General features: G+C 47.6%; 1 protein-coding gene across 1 annotated transcript in view; it reads left to right on the plus strand.

Moving 5' to 3' along the window:
• The first annotated feature begins 4,944 nt into the window (after nt 1–4,944).
• Nucleotides 4,945–7,334, plus strand: part of ABCC4 (ATP binding cassette subfamily C member 4 (PEL blood group)) — a 59,864-nt gene continuing 57,474 nt past the window's right edge. Inside the window, exon 1 of the mRNA XM_061575243.1 lies at nt 4,945–4,963. The gene's annotated coding sequence lies outside the window, so the exon portion shown is untranslated. The remainder of the gene's footprint in view (nt 4,964–7,334) is intronic.

The raw sequence follows: 7,334 nt of genomic DNA on the forward strand, positions 1-7,334 counted from the left end.
AACCAATAATGATTAGCCACCTGGTCCGGTTGAGTGCGCCGCATACACAATGTCAACATTGCGTATACACAATGTCAACATTGCGTATACACAATGCCAACATTGCGTATACACAATGCCAACATTGCGTATACACAATGTAAACATTGCGTATACACAATGTCAACATTGCGTATACACAATGCCAACATTGCGTATACACAATGTCAACATTGCGTATACACAATGCCAACATTGCGTATACACAATGCCAACATTGCGTATACACAATGTAAACATTGCGTATACACAATGTCAACATTGCGTATACACAATGTCAACATTGCGTATACGCAATGTCAACATTGCGTATACGCAATGTCAACATTGCGTATACACAATGTAAACATTGCGTATACACAATGTCAACATTGCGTGTACATAACGTATACAGCGTGTACTGCGCATTGTACGCCACATTCCGCGTGCATTATGCATAACGCGCCGTGTACTTGGCGCATGTGGGACTGCGAATGACGCTCGGGCGTGTGCGAACCCATTGTTTCGACCCGCGGTGCGTCGGTGGCGTGCGTCGTGATTGGACCATACCTCACCGTGCCCGTCACGGTGCCGCTGGGTGGGTGGGTGGACGGCTCGGCCACTGCTCCGCCGTATGTCCGCCAGAGGTCGCAAACGGGTTTTGATTCCTTACCCATTTCCGTACCCGGCCGCACCAGGGTCGCAAATGGGTACCCGTACCCGTACCCGGCCGGGTACGGGTACCCATTCCCTACCCGTACCCTACCCGAAATAAGTGACAAACGGTTACTCACCAGTGACTCACGGCCTACCCGTACCCGTACCCGGCCGCACCAGGGTCGCAAACGGCTACCCGTACCCGTACACGACTGGGTACGGGTAGCCGGGTGTCGGGTAGGGTACGGGTATCGGGTACCCGGTTGCGACCTCTGATGTCCGCTGCGTAGCCGTTGCTAGGAATCGAACTCGGGACGCGGGGGGTTGCGGGGCAGTGTGTGCTGACCGCTATGCCACCACTCCAAACACAAAGATCTCCCATATAGCCTGTAACAGGCTGCTGGGGCAAGTGCTGTTAGCGAGTAGCACCTATGAAAGCCAGCACGGCACACGTGGCGATGTTTACACGTCGCACAAGGTACTCATTTGAGGCTAAGTTGACCTAGGGGAGGCCCAGGACCGGTTCATGCATACAGGACGTCCTCGACTTGTGAGCGTCCGTACTTACGAAGCGGCTTCCATGAAAGGGTAGAACCTGTTCTTATATCTTGATGCTGGCAAGGGAAGTCCCATGATGTTGCTGATCACCCCGAGCTCTCAAGCTCCTCATAGTGACATTGTCTTTGTGCTGCTCGCCTTTTGGCGTCCTCTGAACTAACACTGTTTGAGACTCGGCTCTAAAGAAAGCTGCCTATGGTGTAGACCAATCCGTTTCAAAACAATGCATCGTATACTACCGGACCATGTTTTTTGTTTGCATGTTCAACACAAGTATATGTGGTTAATGCAGACATGATTCTTTGCAAAAGGTTTCAGTTTGGTGTGTATACATCATCACGCAACTGTTTTATTGCCAGAAAAGGTTGAAACCTCTTCCTATGTTCGCATCTGTTTAACATTGACTTCAAACGCGAACTCGCAGTTACAAACTCCACGTCGTGAGTCTGGCTCGCGCTGGGAGTGAGTGTGCACGTGCGGACATGCATGTGTGTGTGCGGACATGCGTGTGTGTGTGTGGATGTGTGTGTGGATGTGTGTGTGTGGATGTGTGTGTGTGGATATGTGTGTGTGGATATGTGTGTGTGGATGTGTGTGTGTGGATGTGTGTGTGTGGATGTGTGTGTGTGGATGTGTGTGTGGAGGTCTGCCCCATGACCTCCTGCCAGCGGGCGTTCGACACTTCACGTGGCCTCAAGGTGCACTTGGCCTGGCACAAGCGTCGTGGCGACGTCACCGCCACTTAGTGGCGAATGGCGGTTGTTGTTGTTGTTGTGTGGATGTATGTGTGTGTGTGCGCGTGCGGACATGCATGTGTGTGGATGTGTGTGTGTGTGGATGTGTGTGTGTGTGTGGATGTGTGTGTGTGCATTTCCTCGTGTGCCATGCTGGCCTTCATAGGTGCTATTCGCTAACGGCATATGAAAAAAAATCCGAGTATATTTTACCCTTTCTGGAAATAAAACTGGAGGTGCTAAGATGTTCCAACACTAACATAGAAACCTTTTGCAAGGGATAAAACACTGCATTAACCACACACCGTACTTGTGAATTAAATGCGAACAAAACGTGTTCCCGGGTCTGTCCCGTGGCCTCCTGCACCTAGCCTGGTACAGCAGTCAACCCACGTCACCTGGGTCTGTCCCGTAGCCTCCTGCACCTAGCCTGGCACAGCAGTCATCCCATTACACAGGTGAGACTAAACCCTGAAGAAGGCTGCTGTCTCTGATGTAGACCAATCAGTTTCAAAGGCAATGCATCATCTATTACACTGGTTTACAGCCAAAAATGCTTCCGAAATAAATGTAGTCCAACTTTACTAATTCTGGGTCACTGAGAATGAAAACGATGCTTAAAATTGTTGATTGGCTCTAGTTTTCAAGATATGCTACTGATACTATTTGTTTTTTTCGGTAAAGTCACGTAGGTAAAACATCAATAAAAATCAATAAAAACAACTAAATTAAATTACGACGTTTCAGAGGCAACACAAGCTTCCGTCTCCGAAACGTCTTGATTTAATTTAGTTGTTTTTGTTCATTTTTATTTATTTTTATTTATTTGTATTTTTTTACCTACGTGACTTTACCGAAAAAAACAAAGAGTATGAATCTTTACAGTCACGAAAGCTTCAAATCTAGAATATGCTACTAGGTCAGTATTTACGACCCTGGACTTGGGAATGGCGGAGGATTAGTGAGTTCTAAAGGGAAGGGATCTAAATTTAAACCAGAAATTACTAAAATACATCTTTGACTGGATCTATGAATAAATCTATGACTGGGTTTTGACGGTACTTGCTTTTTGTTGCTTTTTGAGCAAATCAATGAATGATTCAACCTGGACCTGGTATTGCATCATACACTATGTGAGAATTGCATCATGTTATTCCTAGAAGTCATGGATGATGCAATCATAACTAGGCTTACATCCCTCTGCTGAACAAATTGCCCTCCATCAGCTCTAGAAATAATATTGGTAGGAACCTCCTGGTTACACCAGCCCACATGAGATTATTGTGTCCGTCGTGCAGGGAGGAGCTGGGTGGGGAGGGAGGGGCTGGGTGGGGGGTGGGAGAGGTGGGGCTGGGTGGGGAGGGGCTGGTCACCCCGTGGTGCCCTTATAAAACTCAATGTTTAACCTACTCACACCAGCTTGTGCCCGCCCTCACAGTCGGCCATATTTGCGGAATACACCACGCCGCCGTTGACCCTGGCCATTGACCGAGCAACCCAACGTTCCTACCAGCTCCCTCCGCAGGAATGTGTTAGTGTCATGCTGTCTTATTTGTCAGTGTTTGATTTTGCAAAGGGACACATTTCTGTTGAGCCAAAGTGAGCAGAGATGCCTCGTACTTGTGTGAACAAAGCTGATAACTTTTGCTGTGTTTATGATGAAGTGACTTTTGCATCATAAAAGCACAGTATAACCACTATGGTTGAGAAAGCCTACCACCTTTATTTTGGCTGCAAAATTGGAGATCAGGACAAGATGTGGTCCCCACCCCTATGCTGCAACACTTGTGCAACAAATCTTCGCCAGTGGTTGAACAGGAAAAAAAAATCTAAGATCATATCAGCAATGATTACTTCTACATGGCGCTTCAAGTTGGGTGTGTCAAAGTAGAAAAAATGGACTGTGCATTATCCAAACATTCCATCAGCTGTACGCCCAGTACCCCACGGAGAAGGATTGCCGGTTCCTGATGCACCAGAATCATTCTCACTTGAGTCAGACGAGGAAGAGGATGACACGTCTGGTCCTGAACCATCAAGGTTACATGACCCAGATTTTCTCCCATCCTCCTCCTCTGAACCACACTTCATAACACAAGGTGAACTGACAGACCTTGTCAGGGATTTGGAACTACCCAAGAGTAAGGCAGAGCTGTTGGGCTCCAGACTGCAGCAGTGTAATCTCCTGGCAGGTGATGTTGGGGTTTCCATGTTCCGTGACCATCAAAAGGATCTTGTCCCATTATTCTTCATCCAAGGTGATCTTGTCGCCTGCAACAAGATCGATGGTGTGATGGCAACCCTCAACATCGTTCATGATCTAGATGAGTGGAGACTGTTCATCGACTCATCGAAGATGAGTCTTAAAGCTGTTTTGATGCATAATGGCAATGTTTTTCCATCAATCCCAGTTGGTCATGCAGTCCATATGAAGGAAACCTATGACAACATGAAACAACTTTTGAGGTGCGTAAACTATGACCAACATCAGTGGCAGCTTTGTGGCGATTTGAAGGTTGTTGCTCTCTTGCTTGGTCTGCAGACAGGATACACAAATCACTGCTGTTTTCTCTGCGAATGGGATAATCGTGCGAGAGATTCCCACTACATCAAGATAGATTGGCCACTCCGACAGTCATTGGAGCCTGGGAGGAAAAGTGTTCAGCATCCACCACTTGTTGAATCAAGGAAGATATTGTTACCACCCTTCCACATCAACTACAGAGAGTTGGTGGAAAAAAGTCTTGGTTGTGACCTGTCACTAAAGATACTATGTTTGCACTCTCATCTCGATGTTTTTTCCCACTGAACTGCAGAGCAGTGAGCGATGAGCATGGAAAGCGATGTCACCAGGACATTGCAACAATGGAGAAACGCTCTCAGGGCAAATGGAGCCCATCAATACTTGCAGACGATTGCTGGACAGTGACAAGAGACGCTCCATTTAAATGAATACAAGAGACAAGCCAAGAAGTGCCGAGTAGACACTGAATAAGGTCTAAACTATGTACTTATATACATACACATAACAGTTTTTTGCCATTTGTTTCATAATACATTTTACTTATATAACCCTTTTGCTGATTTATTTAAGTGTTACATGAACAGGACAGGTGACATGTGATCATGTAAAGCAACCATGAACATGCAAACAAGGACATGCTCTGGTTATTATCAGGTGTGTCAAAGAAGAAAACGTGGACTGTGCATTATCCAAACATTCAATCGGCGATACGCCCAGTACCCCACAGAGCATGTCCTTGTTTGCATGTGTAGTGAGTTCAACTGAATCGCAGACGTTGTCTAGGAAGCAACACGTTTTATTGAACTCTCAGCACAACATACTCCAGGCTATTAACACAACACACTCCAAGCTATTAACACAACAAACTCTCGTGGTGGTGACCACCCAACTAACCACGCTAAGGCGAAACTAGACACGGTTCCGCTATCCTGGTCCGGACCACAAGCTGGGTCCCGGACCGCGTGGCTGGAGGCTTCTTCAAGCTTGACGTGGATCTGCTTCCTCTCCAACAGTAAGAACCCCGAGCCCCTCACAGGCCCCCCCCCCCCCCCCCCCCCGCTTGTATCGGGCCGGGCTGGGGCTGGCTCCGCCTCTAGCCCCGCCCACCTTCTCGATCACTCTCGCCTCCTTGCCCGAAGGCTCTCGAAAGTTCTTCTCGGACCACGTGACCACCCATTGGCCCCCTCTACCGGTCGCCCCCCTCCAGTATCATCCGGTCACGTGTCCCCAGGTCAGCCAGAGTATCATGCCCCAGACGTAGCCCTAGCTGGCTGACACTCTCTCGCTCTCTCAACGGGAGTCCGCACCGCACGCTGTGCGTGGTGCATGGTGCCACCGCGCTTAACCAGCGCTCAACCGAGCCCCCACTAGGGCTGGCACTACACCCCGTGTCCCGGGTGTACACACAAGAGGAGACATCCCGCCATGGCCTGGCAAGGCCGGCACTACACTGACATTACCAGTCACTACGCATGTCCACCACAAGTCCTGAGTGTGGTTAATGCAGTTACTTGATTCCTTCTGAGAGATATCGCTTTGGTGTTTGAACATCTTAACACCTCCTGTTTCATCTGTTTCATTGGCAGAAAGGGTAAAACCTATTCTTGTTTTTTTCATACTTTTGTAATGATTTTCGGACAACTTCTTGTCTTCATTGTTGATACTATGAGACCTCCTTTACCAGCGGCAAAATATAGTAATAGGTGTTTACCCTTTCAACTGGTAAAGGAGGTCTCATAGTGTAAATGCTTACCCCGAGCTCTCAATACTCTGATAGTGCGCTGTCTTTGAGTTGTGCGCCTTTTGGCGTCATCTGGTCCAACACCATGTGAGACTAGGCTCTAAGAAAAGCTGTCTCGGGTGTGGACCAATCAACTTCAAGGACAGTGCATATCATTATCAGAGTTGTTTCTTTTTGTTTGCATTTTGACTGCTTGTGTTGTGGTTATTGCAATCATGACGCCTTGTATAAAGGTGTCAGTTTTTGTACCAGTTGAAAGGGTAAACACCTACTACTTCATTGTTTATATTTATTAAGGCACGCCGCGCAGATAACGTGATCGCGTATCCTGCAGATATTTGGGGCTAGGATTAACATACAATTACTTGGGCTAGGATAACAACAGATACATAATCCACACGCAAATGTACAATATTTATTATTTCAGTGAGATTAACCATGGCTTCCCTTTTGTGTTGAACCGTAACAATTTCCTACCGCTCACCGTCTGGCTATTGTTGTGTTCCGACTTACGAACGGGTCGCATGAACTAATTATGTTCGTAACCCGAGGACTGCCCCGACATACGCACACGGTTGTACAGAACTCACATGCCCACACGCACACCACACATCAACACAGACAAAGATCCCCCGTATAGCCTTTAACAGACTGCTGGGGTAAGTGCTCTTAGCGGAGGCACACGAGGGGAGCGGGTGGCCAGCACCACGCCCGGCCGCCTTTGTCTCCCCGGCGGCGATGTTCACTGCACACCGCACCAGTGCCGGATTAAGCTAGTGCGTGATGTTAGAAAGGGGTCCTGAATTAAAAAAAACACACAAATATTAAAACACATCTTTTACTTGCATAATAAATTGTATTTTTTCATTTGCTATACAGTCAGATGATACGAGAACTCACTAACCTTAAACACCCAGTCGTTCATAAAAGTTAAAGGCAGTATGGTACTATAGTGATAGAGCAAGTGCAGAATCACTGAACCGGAATTGATAATAGCTTGAAAGCATTTATCGCGGGCCTTGCGGCCCGTAGCGTGTGCAGCTACTTTTGCTACGAGGATCACCCGGCACTGCACCGCACCCAGGTACTAATTTGAGGCCGA

This window comes from Lethenteron reissneri, chromosome 57, assembly GCF_015708825.2.
Source record: "Lethenteron reissneri isolate LAM-NWPU_2019-01 chromosome 57, ASM1570882v1, whole genome shotgun sequence".
Classification (NCBI taxonomy): domain Eukaryota; kingdom Metazoa; phylum Chordata; class Hyperoartia; order Petromyzontiformes; family Petromyzontidae; genus Lethenteron; species Lethenteron reissneri.